The following is a 12,082-nucleotide window of genomic DNA, read 5'->3' as shown; positions in this document are numbered from 1 at the left end:
GAAATACGTCTGTTATTTATTCCGTCTTTTGTATATAAAAGTAAAGTATTATTTAATTATGAACTAGAAATCTATATTGATTTTGCTAGCACTTATTACAATTCGATTACGAATGTTGCAATATTTTTGTCGTCACTCATCCGCCAAATATACAAACTACATTTTCATTGCAAGTCTCATCAAAAACCCATCCTACTATGTCGAAAGTTAGGGACCATGTTAAACTGACGTTTCTAACTTCGAGGGCGTAGCATTCATCTTGACCTCTACTCAAGGTCATGACTCGACGCCAGTATCAAGGCGAGGAAAGTAAACCAATTTACTTTCGAGTTATGTTCCACCCTTCATGTTATATGTAAAGTATAATCCACCATGTCAACAAAGAATTGAATATCGCTGAATACGAGAGTATGAATCAAGTTTATTTTTGCACGTTTTAAACTCGTATTTTCGCCACCATCTGTTACGGCGAAACCCAACATCAGGCAGAATTAAACACATCTAAACAAAAAAAGCCCGTGCGTGCCTTAAATTAGCCGTGTCACTTTTATTTCCACTTTCCCCTAAACCGTTTAGCCTTTTTTTATTTGGAGAGGCAAACAATGAAATGACGAGCTTTCAGCAGACTTGATTGCGAACACAATTGATGTCAAATTAACTCTCAAAACCAATTTGGGTCCTGTGTCTAGAGCGGTAAAGTTTGAACCGTGGAATCAGATTGTCGTAACCGAATTGTTGCTTGGTTGTTGTCAAATTTTACGAGAGGATTTACGGCTCTCAGCAGTATTTATTGACGTTTACTTTATTGTTAGGAACACAGTTCTAACATCAGACATTTAGTGTATACTTGGGTGTCAAAGTTGGCATGTGTCGTTGCCCTCAGAAAATCAATAGAAACTTCATTGAGGGAAGGCCGTATCGTGTTACGTTATGGAATTGTTTTGCGGAATGGCCACCCTTTTGTTTGTTTGGTTTAATTCGATATTGTTTGTTTGTACCGTTTGTTATTAGGTTACTCCATCTCAAATCTCAGCTTGTGAAGCACGTTGCAAATCTTTCACACAAAAGATCTAGTGTAAATTATACAATTCTACTCTTTCCCTAGGTCATTAGAAAATCGATTAAGCTAGCCAGCCTAGTTAATCCATAATGGAAGATTCGAGGTCGTGATGACATCATATAGAACTCCTACGGCGTACCAAAGTTAACTTTAGTATATGACATTACTATTTCGAACCAAAATCAAAACAATAAACGGAATACAGTCACCACATATCTCACGTCAGTAGCCATCCGGCAAACAGATTGAGGTTTACACTGGGTAACTGGATTGGCCTGCCGATCAATCATAAACGTCAAATAAAACCAATTCCGTATTGGACGTGCTAAAAAATGTGAAAAGCTAGGCGTCAGTTTGCCGTTTTTCATTGTTTTGTAGTCCTCCCAACAATATGGACACTGCACACGTCCATTATATAAACATAGGGTGGGTTAGTTAGATTTTTTCCAGGTGAATGGCCACGTGGATCAATATTTATTTGGTAGCCGGTTTAAAAAGCCTAGCATTTGTTCGTCATCAGCCGAAAAAGGTCCAATATTTTTCCAAATACGCGGCCTTGTTGCGTTCACGGCATCGATTGATTTTTCGTTGACGTTTCATTTCCTGCTCGCTGATACACTTACAAGAAAAACATATTCTTGTGAAACGATACTAATAAAAGAACAAAGTTTTCATCTATTTGAAGAAATGTAAATGAGAAGAATTAAAAGTCACTAAGGATTTTAATTCCCTAGTGTCCTCCTTCATGGGAACAAAGCGCTTCAATGTATGCAGTAATCAGTGTTTTTGTCTCAACTTAATTAGGCATAATAAAGTAACAGGCCAGTATATCTGTTGTATCCACGGGCACTAGGCCATGTAATTATTCTAATGCTCTCTCTGTTCCTAAGAGCTCGTAATATACAACCTTCAGTTTAATTTATCGCTTGGTCTTCCATTTAAATGAGAACTAGAGCACATTATAATTCGTTTATGTAATATTTTTTTCTCAAATTTATTCATTGTGTTATCCTGGAATGAAGCCAGAGTGTTTTGGCGAGATCTTATGTGGCTCCTATGAGGTTTATAGGAATGCTTCGTAAGAAGAAAGAAAAACGTTTGTGGGTCACAGACAGTTGTAATTGTAACGTGTCCTTACTAAGAATGTTCGAGAAGGTTCTCGATTGTGCAGAGAGTTCTAGAAAGGAGTAAGTTATTATTTAAATATTCTAAACGAACTCTTAGGTTTTCTTTTCACTAGTAAATAATAAACTGTCGCGGAGAACGGCTAAGTTTTTACCTCGTCAAGTTCGAAGATGCGCATCTGAAGTGCCATTGTTGTTTGTTCAAAAGTATCGTGTACCTTTAGATACTGACGTGCACTGGCAGTTTCCAAGTTTTAGTTCTGTAAGACTTGAACGGACATTGAATAAAATAAATTCTATGGGTCTTAGTTTTAATAAAACGTCTTCAAACACCGTGACAAACCTTCCCAAGATTTCGTACCACTATCGACTATGGATAACCGAGTTGCTATCGACAAATTCTGTACGGAACGAGGATCATTATTTCATTTAAGTAAGTATCTAATGTGAAACTTCGAACATTCGCTACTCCACAGTACGAAATCCACAGGTCAAATTCTGCAAATCATCAACAAATACTCAAACAATATTATAAATAGCTTTACATTCCCTTGAGGGTAAGCAGTAAGCACGTTGAGAATCTGTCGCCATGATGAATGTTCGGTATTCCATCAATCTATGTAACCTCGGCCATCGAACGGCAACCTGTCGCCAATACCAGGAATTGATAAATTAATGTGGTTTATTATAACAATGTTTGATTTGTTTTCCCTCCCTTGCTTTTATAAATGGTTTCGTAAGCCAGGTGTCTAATTAAAGTGAAAGATGGACGCCATTTTTTGTGTCCCCTTATTGATTTCTTTATGGAAAGATAGGCTATTCGTTTGAATCGGCTAATAATAACCGAAGAAAAATATTTTTTTTGCAGTTTTTGGTGCTATAACACAACATAGAGTGAAATAATTGCTGCTTTTATAATAACTGATCCTCAGAATGTCTTTTGCTTTGTCTGGTAAAATCTACAACTTCGATTTAATATCTGCCTACTCAAATGTCCAAGTCGTAATATTAATTGCCCTTATGTAGCTGAGTATGTTTATTTGGTCTAAAACCGGACTAAATCTGAACAAGATGAATGATATACTCTGTCAAGCAAGAGTTATAGATTAGATATGCAATGACTTAACTAAAACTAATTACACTGTTTGTTCTAGGAAACTAATAGTTAGTCACACTCACACACGTGAATAATTCAACTGACTAATAATTTTAGCACAATAACTCCACAATTTGTTCCACTTACACGCTTGTTTCCAGATAAAATAATATTTATTTGTTTTTTCGCTTCACTTACATCCCCTTGCTTCTCATGTCCTGGTTTCGAAGTAAAACGATATTTGGGATACGACATATCCGAGATAAACATCCTACCGGTTACACGACAGAATTGACAGACGTCAATATGACATTTGCATAATGTATGCCTACTGAATACGAGTACCTACCCACGTTTTGACGCCGATTACGTTGAACCGGGAATCGGTGTATTTCGCAGCTCTATCGATCCACTGCACCCAGGAATTGCATTGCTTACAGTAATTTATAGTGGTAGGGGCGTTCCGTATTGCAGTTCTCTTTTCACACCCTTATTTCTACGAATATAGAGTCTAAAATTGCAATTTTGAAGGGTAAGCAAGGGGTGACCCCGTGTATTACAACTATTATTGCGTGATCTCCGTTTTTTTTTGGATGTTCGTACGCCCGATTGCTGCGGATAATTTAATTTGTTTGATACAAAAGTATTGTATGGTGCAGACGCGTTTAAAAAATGATATACGAATGAATACAGTCTAGTTCATTAATAAGAAAGCAAAAAAATGGCTATGGAAACATTGAAGAAGAATCAACTACGGATTTAAAGATTTTTTTTCTGATAGAATTGGGACCAAACTTTTATAACAAACTTTACATTGACGCCACAATATGTTCTAAGTTATAAGTATTATAGAACTTTCTTCAGATTTTATTCATGAGTAGTAGTTAAAGACTTGTCTGCAATGTTTGTTTAACTTCCTACTTCAACCAGCTTCCTAGCAGTACAATAATATCCGTTTATAATAAAATTTTATATCCGTCTGCGAAAGCTATTACGTCACATAATGTCTCCGGTTTTGTTAAATGTTCAGAGCATAAATTACTGAGGACAGTTTAACTCTTTATTGCAAGTCGCTTTATGTGAATTCAGTCGCCTGAAATGGCGTGCTTTGCTATTTATTTACATTTCAGCTAGTTAATTTAAATATTAGCCTTGTAGAATATAATCAAAATCATCTTATTCTGAGTGAAAGATAAGATTTTATATTACATTGTGTTCTATTCAAGTTCCTTAGAAAATTACGTATGCGCAAACTAACCTCATTTAGTTTAAGCTTAAGTTGAGATCACTTAAACGAATTCAAAACTTTGTAATAGGTACTTAGAAACAATAAACTCTTAAGACTAACATAACCTACTAACATCATGGCCTTTTAAAGCAAGTAGTTATAAAAAGTGAAGGGATCTATCCGTCTCTCATATGACATGCATCTTTGTCAGTAAACGAAGGGTGGGCAAGAAATGCTTGTCACTGAGTTTAAATGTCGTTGTCAAACATTCATGTCTACAAGTTGTCAAACCACTTCTCACGTACTACAATCATGTTACTTTAATATTTAGAATACTCTTACATTTCTTCAAGAAAATGTATATTTAATACTATTTCAAAAAGCTTTACAACGTTTTTATTGGCATCGTCTCCCGCGTGGCCTGTTTGCTCTCTCATTGAATAATATAAAAAAAAAAAAACTGTAGTTCACCGACGGTACTCCAGCCCCGATGTTCGTACAGCCCCTACAATACTTGTCCTTTACGCTTATTACACAATATTGCCGAGAGCAGCACGACCGAATCAGACATTCAGCTTATTGTTCATTTAAATACATCTGCTTTTATTGACTCTGCTGTTTGTTTTAATACCATTGTTTCATCTCTTAATGTCAATTTGTTTCTAACTACCATTGTTCTGTTACAGGAAATGCTCTCCGACTCCTACGGGTAAGTTCCCCAATTCTATTTTTATCCAAGCATTATTTAATACCATTACACTTATTAGACAGCTCCAAATTCCCTTATAATTAATAACAAAAATCCCAACAGGTGTCGTAATTACGTTATTTGATTAACAGAAGGGAAACATCTTTTAATTAAAACCGGCCAACTAGCCTGTAATCTTCTTAATGTTTACCTTGAGAAGGATCTGGTACCCTTTGAAAATTTATACAGACGTAATAAGAATTTAACATAAACAGATCTGGAGTTTCGAAACTCCGTATCAACTTCGCAGTTCGGACTTCTCCAGATAAATGTTTTTGTTTTCTTTTATATCATTGTTTTCAACTTAACCTTTTGATTTCGAAGGATAGCCGCCCGAGCAACAATTACAAGGGTTATCTTCCTTCAAAATTTGAAATTCAAATTACTTGTAATGTACACAAAGTGAATATTAATATTGAATGCTACTTAAACAATAAACTATCGAAACGGTATCTTGTTTAACGAGCTCACAACTTGGCGGATTGTTGCCGTCTATGTTTAACTTGTATTTGCTTACTTCTCATTAGCATAGCGAACCGTTCAAATGAAAATTTTGTGTTGTTAATGTTATGCTTTTTTATCACAATAATCATATGTTTGCTGAACATTGACCGCCTAAAGCGGTTTATTTAATGTATGTAAACTTATTCGGTTATTCCATTTTCACGAATAAACATTAAATATATCTGTTTACCGTCAATTTGGTACGCTTCTCTCGCGGGCGTGCCTTCGTTTCGCGAAATTAGACGGGCGTTTTCATAACCTTGCTAACATGAGTGGTATTTATTATATTTTGAAAACATTTGTTCTTCTATTTTAACGATACCTTCGAGCGTTTCACCCATTTATTTTATTTTGTTGATATCCTTCTTTCTTTCAAAGCAATTCATCTACATTCGCCGTAGTTACTTATATCTTTTATGATCTTGATGTGTGCCTAGTCTATCATCACTTAGTTCATATTCCAGGTTTTACTCTCAGAGAACAGTTATTTTCTAGCCCAGTGGACCTCGACGCCCGGCTTCCGAGTTGATAGTACTATAAAAACCGCTTTTCTTGTTAGCTATGTATGACTAATTGATAAAGGGGAGTCAAGAACTCCGTCAGCGGCTAGCGATTTTGTATAGAGTTATGATTTACGAAGATAAATAGACTTTTAATTATTTAATAACGGACGAGATAAAATTTTGTTAGGTTATTATGTGGGTAGTTAAAATTATTTACTTTAGACCCATCTCACTTCTGAATAGACGTATTTGTTTGACATATAAATATCATACTGTAAAAGAAAAACGTTATTTTATCAACTTGTTTTAGTTGCCTACTTGAAGTTTTAATCAAACCTGGGATTGTTATAATATTCTGTATATGCCTGAAAAATATTATCTGTTGTGTTGTCCTTTAAAATTACTTCTTGAGGATAAGTTTATGAAAAACGCTAGAAACATGTAAAAATACAAATAAATGTAGAGATTACTAATTCTTGTACAAAATACTGAATACATTATTCTGTACGTCTCTTGAACTGAAAAGTGATGTTATTATGATTAATACACTCAATTATTTGCGAATATATTGTTACTTATTTGTTTGGTTAGTAAAATAAAGTTTTGAATAAAACAACTTTTCGATAACAAACAAAACGATTGAAGTTCGTCAATTTACATTCGCAAGCCTATTTCACATGCTTTTTGCTTTAGTTTATTTAACATTTGCTTTTGTATGTATGTGAAGTTTATTTAAATATAAACTCGATGAGAATATTATGTCTGTGTGGTTCTTATGAATGAATGTTTTTTTATTACCGTTTGTAGTCCCGTAACGAGTGTGTTACCATTCTGAGATGTACTATTAAGATTCGTCTTTGTGATAACTCACTTTGGACTTCACTGCATAGTATAAAACTAAATTTCCAGCTGTCAGTTCACACTCCTACATCTTTGGCTGTATATTCGCGATTATCTCAGAAACTACTGAACGGATTTGTATACAACTTTTACTAATAAACAGAGTGATCATTGAAGAAGATTTTGGTGTATAATTTATTACAGTTTTATATCAATTGGCTGAAATATAGTAGTCAATTGTTGAATGTGTTAAAAAAAACATTTTATTGCGTCTCCGATTTCCGAACGATGTGATGTGTAAAACTAGACCCGTTAGTTAAAAATGTTACTGTTTTATGACGTATAGCCTTATTTTGATTTCTTACCAAAGTGCTTCGTTTACTTTCAAAGCTTTGTTACTTAACGTAAAATTCCTCAGATAAGAGATTTGGATGAAATTTTCCGGTAAAGTTCGCATTGTTTGTTATTTTTTATTGTTTCATAGATTGAGTTCATAGGGGACTTCCGTATAATAGTTTTGTTATTATATGGTTTATAGAAATATAATGTTATTATTATTGTTTCCAATCTACGTGAGGGCGATAACAATAAAATTAACGTAATCTACCGGAAAAAACATAAAGATATGAATGATTTTAATCGGACTTTTTCCACGAAAATAAAATTACGTTTTAGATTTCCCTGCAGGTTATATTATTCGTGGTTAAATCATTATTAATTTGGGCCAAACGTTGGTAATAATCATCAGCACTGCAAGTGACAAAACTAATTATTTCACCACGTAGATGAATTTTGCTTTCACATCAGTTGCTAATTAGCAAAATCCACATATCAGAAATAATCTAATCACTATGTAGGTTCATTTCTATTATTACATTTGGAAATCGATCTATTTCATCATCATCATTCACACATTCACAAGTTCATACTTACTATAATGCGAAAAGACTTTTTCTCCGACCTAATATAATCCGAATTGTTATTTTATACAATGCTAAAATAACTATTGTTCTACTTTAATGTTTTAACTTTCATCAAGTCCAAGACACGCAACATTACCTACAACAACTCCATCAACAAAAGCAACTTATCAACAAGGAAGTGTTGCGACGCGTTGCGAAATCGTGCAACACATCATATAGCATTGTTTCTGATATAACAGCGAAACAATACCTTTTTAGTTACGCATTGAAAACTTTGAGTAAGTCAACAATCGTTGGAGTATGTGGATGGTTTTTTAATCGTTTAGTTTATGGCTGGTGTTATGTTCCTAGGTTGCTATAAGCTTTTGTAAAATCTAATGATTTGTTTAAATGATTTTACAACGATATTTTCTAATAGGAACGAAATCTTCGATCGCTTGACTGTTGTCTTTCCTTTTTTTCTTGAGCCTTTTTGCAAGATTTTTCGGTTTAAGCTAGAGCGCATACTTATATAAGTATCTTTAACTAAAAAGAGTTGCGTATTAAGATTCTGATCTACGATTTTATTGAACGATACGAATTGACGATTATTTCTTCTCCGTCTGCTCCTATTCCTAATTTTTTTCTAACTTAAAAATTCCTAGGGCAGTGATAGCCGAGTGGTATAAATTGACACCTCCCACGCAAGTGGTCGCAGGTTCGAACCCGAGGCAACACACCAATGACTTTTCGAAGTTATGTGTGTATTAGAAATAATTATCACATGCTCCAACGGTGAAGGAAAACATCGTGAGGAAACCTTGCATGCCTAAAATTTGTTTAATACATTTATTGAGGGCATGCAAAGTCCCCAACCCGCACTTGGCCAGCGTGGTGGACTCAAGGCCTAACCCCTCCCTCATTACGGGAGGAGACCCTTGCCCAGCAGTGGGACAGTAATGGGTTAAATTTATTTAAAAATTCCTAGGTTATTAGATCTCTTTTCTGTACCACTTAGGGTGTCTATAGAACACAAGTCTTCTCAGAATATGATAGGTGAAGTCTAAGTTCATAACATATCTCAAAAACTGGTTAGGTAGTTTTAAGTCGTAGGCCCTTTTCCAAGAGACTTAATTTTTTTATTGCTTCAACAACTGTTTACACCGAAGCATTCATAGCTACTCTATAAAATAAATAACCCCTCAAAAATATAAAAGCCTTTGGACACAAAATTATGACGTCATTACCTCGCAAATGAACATCGTGTTACGAGAGTAATGTTTATCATATCACTCTACATTGTGTTCACAACGCCGTTCCCAGCAAAACAAATCTCAACCATTCGCGCGTGAAACAACAAACAGAAAACATTACCAATTTATATGTAGTATGTACAAACACATTTTTGTATCGAAAGTACACACATTTCACTATTAACACACACCACTATCCGCTGTTAATGAAAATGTATGGGCAGGTTTTTTTCGTAAGGTTTTTTTTAACTAGCTGACCCGCACGGCTTTGTTGGCGTACTAAATTGTTGTTATCCTGTATTTTAGCTGTTTAGGGGTTGATTTTTGGAAGAAGAAAGACCTTGGGTTCTCATCTAAAGTTCGTGAAAATCGCTTTAGCCGGTAGCCGTAAAAGCGTTACAGATAGAATTTGTTTCTTACTATTTTTGAAAATATTAGTATGATCATAATATTTTTTTGCTATAAGTTCTTAAAACGTTACACAAAAGTAACTAAGATGGCTAAACTATAACACATCTTACTTAACAAATATGTCACTAGTGTCACCAATCTCGTATTTAGCAAAGTATTCATCAACTAACGAAATGTAGCCATTTTCCTTTCCTTTCCCTCAGTAATCGTAAGTTCGCGTTATCTCCGGCGGTATATTTGCACGCTTTCGATACATTAGACGTAAAGGTCGGCCCACCATTAGTCAGCATTGACCAAAGACTACGGTAAGGTAAAAGGTATTTATTTACGTTATTCTGTTTGGTGAATGAACGGAAAATAGTATGACGGATGTTAGAAGGCGTGGTAAAGGAAAATGCTGTAGAAGAATATGATGTATTTATTCTTTTATATCACAGCATATTCTATAAAAGTGTTACTGAATCTAAATGTTAACCACTACAACACACATCGATAACTTTATTGATAAAATACGCGTAATATCAATGTGGTTCCGAACACGTGTATAAAACCACTAATAACTGAAACAGGAATAAAACATAATTTATTTAATTGATATGGCTTTATGCTTTATTAATAAAATAAAATTATAATACGCTCCTCTGGCGTACTTGAAAATAGCACTAGCACGTGTAACTCTTACTAAAATATTTATAGACCCAATATTTCTACATTTCCACGAATTTTATGTAGCCTTTCATCCAACCTTTGTTTTACTACGCCAAAACAATAAAAACACGAACTATGCCCAAAATAAAATTATGGAAATCAATTTTATATTGCGGCCGCTGTAAAAGGCGTTGATCTGATTTTGATAGCTTTATCTGATGGAATAGCGTTTGTATAGAACAACGGGCCGTTGATGATGATTCTCAACGTTTTAATAGTCAGTGGTTCGATATAAAACGACGATAAACTCTATAAATATCAGCTTGTGAGCCCCATCGGCCACCCTCCTTGCAGTGACTCACACACGAGGGTAGATCCAGATATAATAAAGACCCACGATATTAAATATCGCAGATCTTTTTACGTCCTAAGGTTGTCTTTGAACTGTGTAATTGATTTCTGAGGTCTTTTCATACTCGGTTTCATGCAATCACCTCAAATCGTGTTGAATTTACAAAGAAAGAAGCTTGCGTGCGCTGAAAATTTTATTTTATTGGAATTCTCTGGAGGTTTGATCTCAATTTTTATAAGTTTTTGAGATGATTTTAATGTAATATTGCGGCTATTGATCGTGAAAATATAGCTTCAATGTCAAGACGGATAAATTGTCAATTTACTTTCTCTGAGGGTGCCTACGATTCGTAACAGCCCTTAGCCGTACCCCATAGTTCATAATAAACGTGGGGGAGAATGCACAATACACTTGTACTAAAACCTCAAGAATATAGTAGCGTGCTTCTACGTCATATCCTTTTGGTAATATCAACCTGTCTGAACGGCCTCTCATATATTACTTACCTCAATTATTCTAATTAAATATAATCATAAAAAAGATTCCAGCTCGAAGGTTGTAGGATATGCCGCCCGAAAATGCAAACTTACGTGACACGTCGCCGTAAACGTTCCACTTCCATTTCCTGAATAGTTACTGCACCTGTTCTATTGCCAATATCGAGGGCTACGTCATCATTTCGATTATTCAAATGCTTTTTATACGAGGGGACGTGAGGGTAGGTCCGGGCGCTTGACAAATTGCCCTAAGGCCAGACGAGGGTGGTAAAAGTGCGCACGGTAGATATGCTTTGCCTAGGGAGTGAATATTTCGGCACATTTATTAGTTTTAATCGCGTTGCTACTGGGTGCTTTGGAAGATATTGATTTTATGAGTATCTTGAATCAGGAATACAGAAACAGAATTTTATAAAAAAATATTGCTTGTTTCACAAAATGTTTATATTTCTATTGACATAATTTCTACTAAGAACATTTACTACATAACAATTCTAAATGAAAAATCTTTCGTATTACGAGTTATTAAGACCTGTAATTGAAAATAATTAAATGTATTGCTCGCATAAATATTTCGCGGCACGCGCTCGTAAATCATTCGACTTTGTGAGCAGAATTAGGTTTGCATTAAGTGGCCAAGTTACAATAAATTAAGCAGTAATAAACTTTTATTTATTACATTCTTTTACCAGCAGTTTTCTTCTTCAATAACTTCTTATCAAACTCGCTTGGCTAAATTTTGTTTACGATGTTTGTTCGTGCTAGTAAAACAAAAGCCTTTAGTTCACTCCAGACTGTCGCGACGGCTTCAACATTCCCTGTGTTTTTCATGGCTCTCACTCCCCTACACATAGGCCCTTTCCTATTAAAACTAACAACCACGATATCGGATCTTTCTAGTTCATGTACAAAGTTC

At 34.8% G+C, this 12,082-nt stretch overlaps 1 protein-coding gene across 3 annotated transcripts in view; it reads left to right on the top strand.

Annotated features, from left to right (window-relative positions):
- siz (Brefeldin-resistant Arf-GEF family protein schizo) overlaps positions 1-12,082 on the top strand; it is a 194,343-nt gene that overhangs the window by 21,413 nt on the left and 160,848 nt on the right. For all 3 annotated transcript variants that reach the window (XM_076131070.1, XM_076131077.1, XM_076131071.1), the window contains exon 2: positions 5,195-5,217. The gene's annotated coding sequence lies outside the window, so the exon portion shown is untranslated. The remainder of the gene's footprint in view (positions 1-5,194; positions 5,218-12,082) is intronic.

Source organism: Anticarsia gemmatalis, chromosome 25 (genome assembly GCF_050436995.1).
Source record: "Anticarsia gemmatalis isolate Benzon Research Colony breed Stoneville strain chromosome 25, ilAntGemm2 primary, whole genome shotgun sequence".
Lineage (NCBI taxonomy): Eukaryota > Metazoa > Arthropoda > Insecta > Lepidoptera > Erebidae > Anticarsia > Anticarsia gemmatalis.
The sequence above is the reverse complement of the archived record's forward strand: the minus strand, read 5'-3'. Positions and strand labels throughout refer to the sequence as shown.